General features: G+C 44.4%; 1 long non-coding RNA gene across 1 annotated transcript; it reads left to right on the top strand.

The window, feature by feature from the left end:
- Nucleotides 1-10,021: 10,021 nt before the first annotated feature.
- On the top strand, nucleotides 10,022-14,675 carry LOC122489820. The gene is made up of 2 exons (XR_006299017.1): nucleotides 10,022-10,268; nucleotides 12,996-14,675. It is a non-coding gene; the product is annotated as an uncharacterized LOC122489820 (long non-coding RNA).
- Nucleotides 14,676-14,946: the final 271 nt, after the last annotated feature.

Genomic DNA, 14,946 nt, shown 5'->3' with positions numbered 1-14,946 from the left:
GTAACTATATAAATATATTACAATATTTGTATCTTTTAGAGGAGAGTTTGAGAAATTCAGGGAAGAGTGAGGAGCTTCCTGTAGCAGCACCATTCACCATGTCCTCAGTTATCTTAAACAAATTAACCAGCAAAACAAAACAAACATCAAAACAGGTTAACAGTTTTGATATTAATTCATTCAAGTAGTTCCCCAAGTGTCTATCAAATACTTCTTCAAAGCACATACAGAATTCTCTGGAGAGGAGGGTTTTAAATAAAATATTTTCTTTCTCATTATACTATTAGTGATGCAGTAGAGTCCCTCGTAGATTGGTGCACTTGGCACTGTTTGGCAGTCCTCGCCCTTAATTTGACTCTGGTCAGTCATAAGCATATATGAATGAACCTCACTCAAATGAATTTCTAGTGAGCAGATGCTTTTTTAATATATGAAAAGTGCTAACAATAAAGTGAGAACAAAACAGGATGAGCCTCTCAGCTGATTCAAGGACTTATTAGCTTGATACCCAAAGATATGTGGAAAACTAACACCTATCATAAATATTCTAATTTCAAAAATGTACTTGAACCAGGATGTGTTGCCCTATTGAGGCTGAAGGTGACTAGGGGACCAAGTTCACACCTCAGGGCATCATATCTTGTAATAATACTGTGTGTAGTATAACTCCAAGATTGAAGAAGTACTCCAGGATCAGTGGAGGTGGCCTCTAGTACATGTTCAGAGGAGTTAATGTGCCAAACTGTTTTAGCCTTATGTATATGACTGGGTGTTCAGAGAGACCATTAAGCTGCTTGAAGGTGTGATTTCACCCACATTCACCCAGGTTTTTTCATCTGTAATTGTGCACCCCCAAGTTGGATTTCAGGATCTAGAAACATGTTCTGACTATCCCAGAAAATACTGTAATTCTCTGCTTTGAAGACTGACTGCACTGACATGCTTCTGTATCCTTTCAATAATGGCCTCTATTTGATCTAACCGAGTGACATCTTAGTTTAGTGTCTCCTCACCCTGAGCACACTCTTGACATGTCACTTCTGTGGACAGGAAGAATGTATAAAGAACAATTCATAAAAGGAGAATTCCAAATGGTTAATAAATGGCTAAAAGAAAAAGTTTAATCTCAGGGACAATAAAAATGCAAATAAAAATGACATCCCTGTTTATAGCAACACTATCAACAATAGCCAGGGGCACCTGAGTGGCTCCGTCAGTTAAGCATCCAATTCTTAGTGTCAGCTCAGGTCATGATCTCACTGTTCCTGAGTTCAAGCCCTGAGTTGGGCTCTGTGCTGACAGTGCGGAGCCTGCTTGAGATTCTCTCTCTCCCTTTCTGTGCCCCTCCCTTGCTCATGCTCTCTCTCTTTCTTAAAAATTAAATAAGTAAAACTTAAGAAAAAATTTAACAACCGTCAAATTATGGAAGGAGCCCAAATGTCCATCGACCAATGAATGAATTAAAGAAGATGTGGTATATTACTCGGTGATCAAAATGAATGAAATCATGCCATTTGCAACAACATGGATGGAACTAGAGTGATTATGCTAAATGAAATAAATCAGAGAAAGACAAATATATGATTTCACTTAGATGTGGAATTTAAGAAACAAAACATGAACACGGGGAAGGGAGGGAAAAATAAGATAAAAACAAAGAGGGAGGCAAAACCTAAGAGACTCTTAAATACAGAGAACAAACTGAGGGCTGCGGGAGGAGACCTAGGTAAGGGGATGGGCTAAGAGGGTGATGGGCATTAAGGAGGGCACTTCTTGGGGTGAGCACTGGGTATTATATGTGAGTGATGAATCACTAAATTCTACTCCTGAAACCAATACTACATTACATGTTAACCAACTTGGATTTAAATTAAAAAAAAAAAAGTCTAAATACATAAATAAACTTAAAAAAAAGGACATCCTTTTCTCTGATGAAATGAAAAAATGTATTTTACATTATAATTCTCACATTTAGCTTAGGTTTGTGAATTAGGCAATCTCATACACTGCTGCTGTAAGTGTAATTTTCCAGAGGACAATTTGGCAGTCTATTTCAAGACCTAAACTCCTACTTTTAGGAATATATCATAAGAAAATAACCAGAAATGAAAACAAAACACATGTATAAGGATGTTTGTAAGGTTATCTATAACAGAAACAAATGTCCAATTAGGAAGACTATTGTACAGTCATGAATAATGTTTTGAAGAATATGTAACGACAAAAGTTTAGTAAAACCTGCCAAAAATATGTTCTGAGATAACACAGATTCAAAGTAACTGCACCTCCCCCCATCAGCTCCCCTTCTCTACTGGGATACACTAAAGTCCTTATCTTCTGGGGTGTGGGGGATGTAGAGGGGGGGACAAGGCTGGGTAGGGAAACAACAGGCATCCCTTCTTGGAAAGCAGGGAAGTGGAGAGTTTTGCTCCGGTGTTCTTATACCTGCAAAAGACTCCAGAAATTACCATCGCTGTCCTGGAAGTCCTGTCAACCCCTGAAGCCAGAATCCTCCCCATCGATATTTGGAGCAGATAAATGCCACCAGGTGCACCAAACTGAAGCCAGGAATTGGGTGGGTTTAGATTTGACTGGTCACCTGCATAGGTCATCCCAATTGTTTCATTAACCTTATAGTAATGTGACCTCAGATTTTGTGGCTAAATTCTTTACTGTTTTCCATTGAGTGGAAAAAGCAAGATAGAAAACTTTATGCACCTTTGCTCCTAATTCAGCAAAACAAATAAGTAAACTCTAAATATACAGATATACACAAACAAAAATAAAATATTAAAAAAATTATTAGTGGTTACTTCTGATTAGTGAGCTATATGTAATTTTAATATCCTTTTTTTTTTTTAATTCAAGTATCATTAACATATAGTGTTATATTAGTTTCAGGTGTACAATATAATGGTACTCTATATTATACTTTCCTATATTTTCCAAAAATTTTTTTAAGTTTATTTTGAGAGCGACTGAGTGCACAAGCAGGAGAGGGGCAAAGAGAGAGGGAGGATCCCAAGCAGGCTCCCACACTGTCATGCAAAGCCCACCCAACACGGGGCTCAAACTGAGGAATCCGAAACTGTGAGATGCTGACCTGAGCCAAAATCAAGAGTCGGACTCTCAGTCGACTGAGTTACCCAGGCGCCCCTGTATTTTCCAAATTTTTCTATATTGGACATGTATTACATATATATCCTCTCTCTGTCTCTCTGTCTCTGTCTCTGTCTCTCTCTCTATATATATATATATATTGAGAGGAGAGGTGCCTGGCTGACTCAGTTGGTATAGAGCATGTGAATTTGATCTCGGGGTTATAAGTTGGAGCCCCATGCTGAGTGTAGAGGTTACTTAAAAATAAAATCTTACTGAGGGAAACTTTTTTTTTTTCTAACCCAAAGATCTGTTTGTAAATATATGGCTCTTCATAGAGAAATCGATTTTCAATCTAGCTAATTAAATTTATCCGGCCTTATTTTAATGGCTGACTATTACAGAATGCTTCTTCCTTAGAGTAACATCTTAAAACTCTATTGGATATAAAGATGTAAGCAGCATCTGCTTTAGATACTGTCAAGTGGAATCTTGAACAACCACGTTCACATTTTTGGAAAGGATTTCACAAGGCCTGAAAATATGGTCCCTGTTTCAAGCTTAGTGTAACATTTTATAAATGTACCATTTTATTAAATGTTACAACATTCTTTTGGTTAATGAAAATATTTAATCCAATTTTCTTGGCCATTTAAAATTTTGGTGATCTCTTGCAGCATAAGGGACCCTCTTGCTTTAAACCTGACATAAAGTGAAAGACCTGGAAAAACCAAGAGACATGGAAATAAGACTGGAAGTCATAGGGGTATGAAACACACACATACTTTCCCATTCTTCCAACTGCATTATTTCCAAGCAAAGGATCATTTAGGGTCCACAAGTAAATGGCAAACGATGTAGCACTTTTGTGGCCTGGAGATTCTTTTCTGTGAAGAGGCAGTGGGATTTCAATTATTTACGCTAGAATTTAATGACCTTATTAGGCCTTGACCCTGCCTCCTGCCCAGGAGTGGAAGGGGAATCTTAAAAAGATCCCTTAAAGGGAATGAGCCCACACAGCACAGGCCTCTCTCTGGGACAAGTGAGGCCCAACCCCATGCTTTTCTTCCCCTTCAGACTCCCTAACTGGATGCTTAGCAGGGAGAACAAAATGAGGAAATCGAAGCTTTGCCAGGGGATTTCTCGTTTTTTCTACAGCTCTGTTCTTCATTTTTCTTCATCTTTCCTGGGAGCTTTTTTCGCGTGTGCCATCTGGACCCAAGAGAACCGGTCTCACAGTTGTCATAGGATGGATGAACTGAAGCTATACTGTAATTTCTGTTAGCCTGTGGATGATGAAAGGGGGGCTCCTGAGGAGGGGGGAAGTAATTCTGAGGCCCCTGGACCCAGAGAAGGTTGGCTTTCCACTCACTTGCTTTGTGAGAGTCAGGGAGGGAAGGCCACGGAATGTACTGGCTGTTTATTTAAATTAATTTATTTAATTATTATTTATAATTATTATCTATAATTATTATTTATAATTATTTAATTTAATATTTATTTAAAATTATTTATTTAATTTATTTAAGTGATTTGATCTATTTGTGAATGAATAGTGATGCAAAATTGAAAAAGTAAAAAAACCAGTATGCAATGAAAAATGGGTCTTACTTTTCTGCCCTGTCCAGCCCGTTCCCTGCTTGCTTGCTACCGATTTCTTATGTATCCCTTTGGAAATATTCTTTTCCTGTCCAGTTTTTTTTTTTTAACACAGATATCATAGTGTACATACTGTTCTGTACCTTTTATTCACTTGAGAATTTATCTTGAGTTTTCTTTGTAGTACATATAATGATCTTTCTCTCTCTCTTTTTAAACATTTTTAAAGTTTATTTATTTTGAAAGAGAGAGTGTACAACTAGGGAAGGGGCAGAGAAAGGGAGAGATCCCAAGCAGGCTCTGCGATGTCACGGAGCAGAGATCAAGAGTTGGACGCTTAATCAACTGAGCCACCCAGGCGCCCGATCTTTTTCTCTTTTAAATGATTTATAATATTTCATGATATGGATATGCTATCATTTCTATAGCTGGGCCTCAGTCTTTGGATTAATCAGTTGATTTCCAATCCTTTGTGGTTATAAACAGTGCTGCAACAAATCCTTGAACATGTATTCTTTTGCATCTCTGCAAGTGTATGTGTAGGGTAAATTCCTAAAATTAGAATTGCTAGGTCTAAGGGGACATGTATTTTTAATACTAACAGATGTAAAATTATTTTCCATAATCCCATCATTGATGAGAGGGCCTGATTTCTCACATCCTTGCCAACACAATGGAGACACTGAATTTAAATTCTGGCCCTGGAGATTAAGAGTTGCTTCTTTCTCCCTCCCCCCCCCCCCCCCCCGCCCCATTTCCTTAAGAAAAAAAATCCCCGGATGCTAAGAGGTAGGCTTTCTACTCCCAATTTACATCTGAAAATGCAGGGATGCAATTCTGTGCGCACAATTCTTTCACTTTACATTTGTTTTCTTATTTGGATGAAGTTTAAGATCTGAGAGAGTTTCTTTGAGAGACTCTAGAGGGGAAAAAATAAACTAAAAGTTAAAGAAGTTCATTGTGGTTTATTAGCTTTATAAGGCTTCAAAATTTCAGGGCTTTTAAAATCAGCACAAAGGAGTTTTTATTGTCTGACAGTTTTAGCTGAGGGGGGTCCTTATGGCCAGCAGGGGGCAGCATGTCCCCATAGAGAGTCAAGGCTGAGCCTCCATTAGCCAACTGAACACGCTCCAGGCCCGGGACTTAGAACCTGTTCAGTCTGAAGCTCTAATTCACTTTGTTACCTTCACTGTCATCCCATGGTTGAAAACAGACTGGAGTTCCTGAGTACGGAACAAGGCTTCGCGAAAAAACCAGGATAAATTACAATGTTAAATGCCAGCCAAATCCAGGGTGGCAGGGAATCAGGGGGAAGAATATTGTGAGCATAAATAAGAATAGCACCATATTGGCAGAATAGAATTTAAATATTTGATTATTCCAGCCACCATTTCTGGTACAGAAAGAATATCCTTTATTGGATTAATATATTTCAGACACCAATGAAATTTGGTACTTTCTGAGAAGACCGAAAAAAAAGTCAAATAATATCTTGTATCCCCTAGATGCAGGAGTTGTTATTTCACCTTAACAAGCAAATTAATCTGCTCCCTTAATATGAGGCTATTCAACCAGCAAATACTGATTGAAAGCCAGGTGCAGAGGATATGGGGTAGAGAAGACATGGGCCTCTGCTCTTGCTGGCAAAGCAGAAAACAGTTGGGACCCGGGTCAGGAAGCTGAGGTTCCAGCTTTAGGTGAGGCACCATAACTGGGGTTGTGGCCTTAGGCAAGTTACTTAACTTCTCTGTGTCCCAGAAATGTAAGTGAAACTAATGCCACCTACCTCATTGACCTCATAGGTACACATATGAAATGCCACATGCGAAGATGCCTGAAAAAAAGAGCCAGTGCTCTACAAACAAAGTATTTTAAAACCCACACGATAATGAATATGCCCTGTGGCAACAGAAGTGGCAACATAGTGAGTCCTGACTATGTGTTGGGCACCGTGCTCCACAGACACGTGATCTCAGTTGAGATCATGCCCTTGTGCAGTGGGGATCATTTTCCAGGTGAGGAATTCAAGGTTTGGGGACGTTGGGAAGCTCCCTCAAAGTCAGACTGTGGTGGAGCAGGATTCAAATCCAGGTCGGCCTCCAGAGTCCACAATCAGGTGTGCCAGTCTGGTTCTTTATCATTCCTCACAGTTCTGCACTTAGACATTGTAGGTCTTGCTCCCTTAAATTTACTCGTAAGAGAACCAGCAGTTACGTCATGTGCCATCTCATGAAAAAATACTAAAATGTAAAGTTATGATTTTCCACACCTCAATTTACGGAATCAGTTGGTTTCAAGACTATTCCATGAAATAATTTCTCTGTGAAAATGGGGCACCTGGCTAGCTCAGTCGGTACAGTATGCCATTCTTGATCTTGCGGTTTGGGAGTTCAAGTCCCACACTGGGTGTGGAGCCTACTGAAAAAAAAAAGAAAAATGGAAATTGGACCTGTGTCTTAGGAAAAATTCTAGGATAACTGATGAGAGTCACAATTTAGTAGCAGGAGCTCTTATTGGCTAAGGGAAAAGCAGAGAAATAACTACAGGAAACCAGGAGGAGAAAAAGCACAAAGAAGGAATCAACAAAAAGAATCCTAGAGGAAAGGTCCAGGCAGGTTTCTTGAGTTTCCTGCCCTATAGGAAATCGGGTGTGGTGGGGATTTATAAAGAGGACTTCCCAGGAAGGCTAAGCCTCCTGGGCATAGAACTGCCAAAGCCCTGGGCCACACCCCGCACAGGATGCCCAGGGGAACTGCTAGCAGATGTGAAGGGTCTTGCTTTGTGAATTATGCAGTCTCATTAGCTGGTGATGAAGTGGCTCACAAAGCATGGATCCCAAGTGCCTTACCAAGTTTGGTACTATTTGGTGCTTGTTATTTTTTTCACAAGTCACACAGCCACAAAGAAGGTAAGTGCTTTTCGGTTCCTGGGACCTTCAGTGCAAGAGCAATTATCTATCATCTGGCAGCTCCCAGTATAAGACAGGCACTGTTCTAATACTTCATATACAATAGCCCTTTAATAACTAATTAAAAAAAAGTGTTTAAGAGAGAGAGAAAGCGTGCACACAGGAATGGGGAAGGAGCAGAGAGAGACAGAAAGAGAGGGAATCCCAAGCAGGCTTCTCACTATTAGTGCAGAGCCCCACACAGGGCTCAATCTCATGACTGTGAGATCATGATCTGAGCCAATATCGAGAGTTTGATGCCTAACCGACTGAGCCACCCAGGCGCCCCTTTATTTTATTTTTAATTTTTTTAACGTTTATTTATTTTTGAGACAGAGAGACAGAGCATGAATGGGGGAGGGTCAGAGAGAGGGAGACACAGAATCTGAAACGGGCTCCAGGCTCCGAGCTGTCAGCACAGAGCCCGACGCAGGGCTCGAACTCACCGGCCGCGAGACGTGACCTGAGCCGAAGTCGGGCGCCCAACTGACTGAGCCCCCCCAGGCGCCCCTTTAATAACTAATAAGTAATGGTTCTATTATATCCATTTTACAGATGAAGAAATTGAAGCTTTTTGTCTCAAGTAGAAATGGCACAACCAGGATTTGAACCCAGGCAGTCTGGTTCTAGAGACTGTATTCTTAACATTCCATTATTCCATCTTCTTAAATTAATAAGGAACAGGCACAGCGGGAGGAGAAATAGGAGAAAAAAAAAAAGACAGACAATAAATGGACCCTATGAATACCACCACTTAGTTCAATAAGCAGCTTCTGAAGAACCTGACAGGAGCCCTGCCTTGGAACTAGGCACTCCTGAGCCACAGCCCCTTCACACTCTGCAAGAGGTGTGGAGAAGCTGAACAGGTTTTTTTCTATACAATGTGGTAACACTGTTGAACAGGAAAGTCCACTGGTGCGCGACAGAGATTCCTGTGTTCCCAAGCACATACCAAACGTGGAAAGTTACTGAGTTAAAGTGGCTGACCATTAAGGCACAGACTGATTCAGTCAAAGACCAACTATTGTGGAGTCCATTGTCACTCTGCTTCTATAAAACTAATCTTGTTTTTACAAGACTGTTCTGGAAAAGTGAAATTTAAACAAATTCACAACCCTACTGGGTTTTGGTCTCTGTTGTTTGCTTTAAAGACCGCAAAAACACTCAAGCAAACTTTAAATAAAAGTATTAAGTCCTGCAATAAAAAGTGAAGCTGAAAATATTCCACTGGTAAAATTATTTCTACTTTTGCTGTATGCTTTAAAGTTTTCGAAGTGGAATGGCTGGAAAATACTTTCCACTAAAATCTGCAGAATGATGACTAATCTATTTGCGCCTGTTCATTAAATTGCTAATGGCAACTACGGAAAAGTAAATACCTTGTCCCCAAAGCTTTTGCTTTAAACGAACGACAAGCAAGTGCTTTCCAACAGAGACCAAAGAAGCCTGTCCCCAGGAATTGCAGAGGGGCAACGAATTCTAATGGGACCCCTTTCTAATGGGTTCCTGTTCCCGGTGTAGGGCTCGGGAGCAAAGGCGGGTGGGGAAAGACCAGCGGGGCTTTTGGGGATGGAGGGGATGGGTCGCCCCTCAGAGTGGGGCTGTCGCCTCCTCGCTCCGGTCCGCCGGCCGCGGCCGAGAGGAGCCCCGGGATCGAAACCCAGTCGTTCGCAGCGTCTGGGCAGCGAGTCCGCGGGCGGCTCCTCCATCCTCTGGAGGATGCGGACCCCGGATACGTCCCAGATGCGCCCCAGAGCGCACACAGCCTGGCCAATGCAGGAGCTCAAAAAAAACACAAAGCGAGTGGCTGGGGGAAGGGGCCGGCGCGGTGGGCGCGGGGCCGAGCGCACGCGTCGCTCCGAGCCCAGGCGCCGCCAGCCAGCCCGGGTACCCACAAAGCCCCCGCAGCCCCCTTTCCTCTGGGGTGGGGATTGGAGAAACCCTAAGGGGAGAGAAGCCCCCGGCCCCGGGCCCTCCCGCCGCGGTCCGAGCCGGGACTAAAGGCTGCCCGCCGCGCAGGAGCCTCAGACTTTTCCTTCTGGGCGGGGGGGTGGGGGGGAAGATGGCAGGTCCGGGAAACAAAGGAAACTTGGACCCGGCCCCGGCGCGGCGTGTGTGGTTCGCGAGTTCGCCCCGGGTCCTGTGTGGGAGTCGCCGGGCGCCTGTGCCAGCCTGCACGCAGTCGGCGCGGGGAAACACAAAGCAGCACGCCAGCAGCCGGGGGCTCCCGGCCGCCCACCTGCCGTGGCCCGGCAGCCCTGGGGTCTCCTGGCCGCCGAGGGCCCGGGCGGCGGCGGAGGGAGGGGGCGACAGGGAGCGCGACGGGGGAGGGGGCGGGGAGGCGGCCGACGCGCGCGGGGGGCGGTGGCGGCGGAGGAGGGGAGCGCGGGTGGGTGGGCGGCGCCACGTCACGGCTATTGTGGCTGTCCCGGTATATAAGGTCCCGCCGGCCGGCCGCCCTCCCCACCTTGCCTGCGCCCGCCCCAAGCCAGCGGTTCTCCACTCACCCCGCATCCAGTGAGACGCGCCGCGCACCGACGCCGACGGAGCGGACATGGGCAGAGCGATGGTGGCCAGGCTCGGACTGGGGCTGCTGCTTCTGGCGCTGCTCCTACCCACGCAGGTGAGGCGCTGGAGCCCGCGGGGCTCGGGGGCCGCGCCTGACGGGGGGGGGGGGAGCCGCCCCCAGGGGACCGGCTGCGCCCCCACCGCGGGCCGCGGACTGGGGCGCAGAGAGAGAATCCCGCATAATCTGGCCTGGGGGAGGACAGCGTGGAGCCCGCTTTCGGCTCCCTGGCGGGCTGCCCCCACCCTCCCACGGCCCCGGGAACAATGCACCTCCGCGCGTGGGCCGGGAGGCCCCTACCCTGCCCTGCCCTAAGTCCCAGGCAGCGCTTTCTGAGGCCGACTGGCGCCTGCCACCCGCTTTTGCCCAGAGGTCCGAAGCACTAGCGGAGAGAATGAACCCTTCCCACCTCTGGAGCGCCCGCAGACCCCAGGCCGTTCCGGGAGGGCGTCCCGCGTCCCTCTAGGAGTGTCTTCGCGCCCCTTGCGCACACACAAAGAGGGGACGATCCCTTTCGGGGACGCCGCTCTCACTCCCATCCTCCACTCCCCTGGTTCGGGGATGCCGAGGAAGCCCCGGCTTTCTGGCCCTGTTAACCCACCCCAGTCCCGCGTGGGTCTGGCTGAAGCCTGGGCGGGGACCGGCTCCGGACCCTGCTCTCTCCCGGGTACGACCTTACATGACACGTCCACCTCTTGTCACCTCGTTATCCCATAGTAGCTCCCATCGGCTACCTCTGGGCAGGCGACGGGTGGGACGTTGCGTCCCAAGTCCGCGCCAGGCTTTGTCTCCGTCTCCGCCGCCCCCTCCCCAGAGCCTCTGTCCAGGGAACCGCCTCGTGTCAGCGCGGTTACGAGGACTGCGCTGCCCCGCAGGTGGGTGCGCGGCGGCCTCGAGGGAGGCTAGGGGCTGAGCCTGGGAGACCCGAGCGGGAGGGCGCTGGGGGGCGAGAAGGGCCATTTCTCTCCAGCAGCTCGAGCTCGGAGGGCACGGGTGGGAACGGGGGTCTCCCCACCGCTTTCAGCTGGAGCTTTTTGAGGAGTGTCTCCTGAGTTTTTCCTCCGAGAAGTGGGGTGCGACGGGTCTTTGGTCCCCAGACACCCAGCCGCCGTGCTCACCTGGGAGCGCAGCCGGAGAGAGGAGCGCTCCTCGGCTTCCCCTCCGCGGGCCGCGTAACTGTACTCTATTGTCTTGCGGGTCGGCTGCGCTCCGGAGGTTTTTACAATTCGTCGGTGGGGGAGGGGCGCGGCCGCAGAAAACGAAATGATCCCCCCTACCCACACCCCTTTCTAACCAGCTTTATCCCCCAGAAATTTCAAGAGGGGGGTTTAGTTACGCAGATTTAATTTGGTAGGGAAAATCTTTGTTTAACGTCAATTTAATATAGTAACATTAGTTTCTTTTGTTGGTGTAGAGGATCCTTAGATTCTCCATTGCTGCACTAGGCTCTGACAAAGGTCACCTGCTGCACTAAAGCTCTTTGTATGAATGAGAGCAGATAACCCGTCAGGCATCCGAAACCAGGTCTTGTCCCCAAACAGCAGCCTGCTTTAAATAATTTACCATATTAATGCCTTTCTTTTGGTAAGAGTGCTGTTTCCTGGTAGGACAAGCAGATTCTTGCACACAGTAGGTGCCCAATAAATGTGTTTGACTTGATCGAGATTTTTCTTTAGTTTATTTTGTATAGGATTTATGCATTTTTAAGTCTACATTTGCTTAGCGACGGGTTTTACAACAAAGGGTGCTGACGCTGATATCGAATGGATTTATCTTTGGATCACAGGCAACTAAATGTACATGTGGCCCAGACCTGCTTGGTGCCACATCCTCCCTCCTGCCTGTAATCAGAAGCCCTTGTAAACCCTCCCTCGCAGTGAGAGCTGAAATCTCCCATCTGCCTTTGTTCTGTGACAAAGGAGAGATTATCACGTGCTCCGATGGACTGTGCATTTGGTGACTTGAAAAAATCAGCGTGGCGAATGATGCCACTCAGGCCCTGGGACACTGGAGGAACCTTGGTTGTTGGCCACAGCAATGGGCTTAATGACCAGGCAGGGAGGCTGCTGCTGGTGAAAATTTAACACCAAACCCTCCGCATCTTTTGTGAAGTCATTCTGACTTCATGGTGTTTGGGGAGAAATAATTTTGCTTCAAACAAAGGACTCCTATTTTTCAATTTAAAACAAATGTTGTGTCTGTTTTTGAGAAGGGCCCTTTTGAGATTGTAAGGGAGCCGAGAAGATGTCCCTTGACCCCTTAAGTTAAATCCAAAGCTGTGTTAAATGGGTATGTGGAAGTTACCTAGCAAATCTAGGGTATACAGTGACTCAATTCTAATGTTTTAAGTCACATTTTCCAATATTGTAGAATCCAAGTTATTCATGCAGCTCGAAAATCTTCCCCTTCCTAGGAAAATAGAGGAAATCTTTTTGCAATGCCAGTAAGTCAGTATAGTCACAAAAACTAGACTCGGTCCTTTATTACTTTAAAAAGAATTAAAAATAAAGTCCCACTCTTGGGAGTTATAGTTACTGAGGAACATTTTTGTTTGTTTTTGGTCGTTACTATTTGCAGTCATTTAGGCATCTGTAGGTAGTGTGCTTGGAAGCTGAAAGAATGATCTTAGACTAAGCAAGAATTCAGAATTAAGTGATGGAGTAAGGAAATAATGGGGAAAGAGCAATCTAAGAATATATCCTCTATCTGAATTGTATATTACGTGTACGTGGAGGCAGCTGTGATGTGTGGAAATTTATCAGTGTAACTTTTTATGTATTTTAGATTTATTCAAATCAAACAACTGTTGTAACGCTTTCAAGTAACCCCTCCCAGAATACCTCGACTGCCCCAAATACAGCTAATGCCACCACCACCACGGCAACTGGCGGTGCTCTCCAGTCAACAGCCAGTCTCTTCGTGATCTCACTCTCCCTTCTACATCTCTACTGTTAAGAGACTCAGGCCAAGAAACATCTATACTTCCCCATCTTCTAAACCTAATCCAAATGGCGTCTAGACATCTGGTGTGACAAGGAAAAAAACAGGTCTTCAGTGAATCTGCTAATTCCACACCTTATTTTATTGACACAGAAAATGTTGAGGATCCCAAATTTGATTGGTTTGAAGAACATGTGAAGGGTTTGACTAGATGATGTCTGTTAAATCTACTGGAGTTTCATGTACAAGATGAAGAGACAACATCCAAGATTAGTTAAGAGATGATTTCTTTAAATGTGGCTTAAGAAGTATGGACACCTAAAATTCCACCTTGAAAATGAGAATAGATTTTATCTTACCTAGATACAAAGGATGGGATGTAAACAGAATCCGTTTTCATTTGGCTCATTAAATCTTTATGGCCATAAAACAGTTAGGTAATACAAAAAGCTTCCATGATTCTATTTATATATACATTAGAAGGAACTTCCAGGTGTCACTGTAAATCCTCAATGCGTTGTCTCAGCAGTACTAATTTAATGCCTATGTACTCTAGATAAAGTTTTACATTGTTCAGCTATCACTGTTTCTTGGGAACTGAACTCTTTCCTCTGAGGCTTTGGATTTGACATTGCATTTGATTTTTTTATATAGTAATTGACATGTGCCAGGGCAGTGATGGATTGGAATCCACCCCGGATTGAAGCATAACGAGTAAATTTTGCTTACATACTATCACTTAGTCCTGTTCAACAAGAGTGCCAGATTCATTTAGCTAAACTGATTCCAAAGAGTAGAAGAAGTACATTGACCTCAACTCATTTAAGAATGCTTTGTATTTCTGCATATGCTGAATACTTTTTACGATTTAAAAAATGATCTGTTTTGAAGGTAAAATCGACAAATCTTGAAATTAAAAAGGCAAAATATGTGCCGGAGCCAAAATTGTAAATCAAGTATTTGGGAAGTGAAGATTGGAAGCTTGCTTACATTAAATTCGGAAACACTTTTATACTCTTTCTGTAAATACTTTTTTTTTTTTTTTAACTCTGAATCAGAATAGCCACATTTGGAACGCTTTCTGTTAGTCAATATTTTTAGATAGGTAGAACCTGGCCCTAAGCCTAAAGTGGGCTTGATTCTGGAAAGTAAATCTTTTCACAACTGCCTCGATGCACAGAAAGCTTTTTAAAAATAGACACTCTAAGGTCTTTTGTTCGCATGGTCACACACCGATGCTTAGATGTTCCGCTATCTAATATGGTCACAGTAGTCTTGATAACCAAGGTCCTTTTTTCCCATCTTTAGGAACCCACACCAGAAAAACTGTATCCAGCAGATCTCAAGCTACTGTGTGTGTGAATGAACATTCCGTTTTGTTTCATACCTGAATGCTGTACATCTATTTTGGATTGTATATTGTGTTTGTGTATTTATGCTTTGATTCATAGTAACTTCTCATGTTATGGAATTGATTTGCATTGAACACAAACTGTAAATAAAAAGAAATGGCTGAAAAAGCAATCTGTTGAATTTTAAGTTTTCTGATACAGGGAATATTTTGTGGGTTATCATGGTTGTAGGAGTCTACGTAAGCCATTAAGGATAGGTCAATATTTTCCTACTAACCAGAACATTATAGGTAAACTATTTGGCATTACTAACTAGTAGAAGGTTTTGACCAAAGAATTCATCTAAATGTTGACATCTTTAAAGCTTTTAAGGAAGGGAGCACTCCTAATTATTCAACAACTATTGAGCGCCAGCTGTATTCGAGGGTACTGAAGACTGAATG

The sequence above is a fragment of the Prionailurus bengalensis genome, chromosome B2 (genome assembly GCF_016509475.1).
Source record: "Prionailurus bengalensis isolate Pbe53 chromosome B2, Fcat_Pben_1.1_paternal_pri, whole genome shotgun sequence".
NCBI lineage: Eukaryota > Metazoa > Chordata > Mammalia > Carnivora > Felidae > Prionailurus > Prionailurus bengalensis.
Note: the sequence above shows the minus strand (reverse complement) of the source record. Positions and strands in the feature narration are given on the sequence as shown.